We start from the raw sequence: 1,628 nt of genomic DNA, 5'->3' as shown, positions 1-1,628 counted from the left end.
CACGCGTTTGCATATCAATAGTTGTTGTCACTATACGTAAAAATGTGAAGCTCGATTTTTATCAAGTGGCTTTAATAACGAGCTGCTGTTCAGCGTTTCTCGGTTTCTAGACAGACCTTCGCGTCATCTGCAAACAGATTTGAAGAAAGGATCTTTCTACTACGCCACGAATCCCTTACGCAGAGTGATCGAACAAAAGCGTCAATTGTTATCGCCTGCAATTTTACAAAGGAAGCAATCACAACCTTCGCGTGGTACGCAAACGCCAGTTCGTTTTAATGCCGAGCTGAAGCTTACATCCCCCGGCGAAAAATATTCACATGGAAGAAGTACATCCGCCGCCCCACCCCCGCAGCGAATTTTGAAGACGACGACGTAGGTGACGCATTCTTGGTATTTTTGCTTCCCACGTTGCTATGACCACCGTGACGTCTTTCACGAGCCGCGTTTGATTGGCTGTCCGTCCCCTTCGCAAGAGCGGCCGTTCGCAAGGAAAGTTTGGCAAAATACGGAGTTGCGAATTAGTCGAATTCGCACCGCAACTGCGTTGTGCCGCAAGAACGGCGTCGCAATTGCGAAATCGCAGGCAAATTCGCACCATGTGAATCAGGCATTACACGTGTTTGACGCACGAGCGGGAGGAATGGCTCAGGAGCTTCTAGCAAAGACTGCGGGAATGCCCGTAGCGCGGCCAAAACCTCCTCTCCTCCTTCCTGGAAAACGAACCGGCTGTCGAGCCAAGGGGTAAAGGCCCTGTCACACTGAGGGGACAGTTGGACAGCTCTATCCGGCAACACGGGGAAGTCGTGTTGCCGGCGACCCTGTCACATCGCGGCAACAACAACAGTCAGGCAACAGGATGCTGCCACCCGGCAACAGTGTTGCCCGATTTGTTGTCTGACGACCCTGTCACACCGCGCTGACGGCGAGGACAACACAGGGAACACTCCGCCATCTTGATTGTTTACCTTCGTTCGTGTGCGGCGCGGAATCGCTGGAAATGTGAAGCTACAAAGTGCTAGTGCGTTCTAAGGGCCGGGAATTACCACGGTACGACATCAACCAGTGGCTGTAATTAGAAAACTTGACACGGGAGTATTTTCCGCTCCTTATTTTATCGAGACGTTCTTCATTCGCTGACAAAGCAGATAGCCCTAACCGAGGAAAGTGACATCGCTAATTATTTTCGGCATTTACGCCACCGTATGAAGTGTTTCTGTCCGGTTCTTTCATGCTATTCCTAATTCTACTGTGAAATTGCGTTAGCACCGGCAGTACCCCAAACCGTCTTTTGTAACGTGGTGTTGAGCTGAACTGACAGTGCTTCAAAACTGCGACACCGACATCATCGGCCTTCATAACAATGGGTGGAATAAATATTTTTCAACGCTGTCTACTTGTCGACCGCCTGCTATGTGATCGATTCATTGCCCCAAAACGTCCTGGGTATTTTTGAAACAAATCAGGTGTCTGGTAGCGGCTTGTTCCAAGTTCCAAGCATCAACGTTTTCGCAATCGCGGCGCTAACACGTGTTCGACGCACGAACAGCAGGAATGGCTCAGGAGCGTGTAGCAAAAATTGCTGGAATGCCCGTAGCGCGGCAAAACCTTCTCTTCTCCTTCCTGGA

The sequence above is a fragment of the Ixodes scapularis genome, unplaced genomic scaffold, assembly GCF_016920785.2.
Source record: "Ixodes scapularis isolate PalLabHiFi unplaced genomic scaffold, ASM1692078v2 ptg000080l_1__unscaffolded, whole genome shotgun sequence".
Taxonomy (NCBI): domain Eukaryota; kingdom Metazoa; phylum Arthropoda; class Arachnida; order Ixodida; family Ixodidae; genus Ixodes; species Ixodes scapularis.
This window is presented reverse-complemented; position numbering follows the sequence as displayed.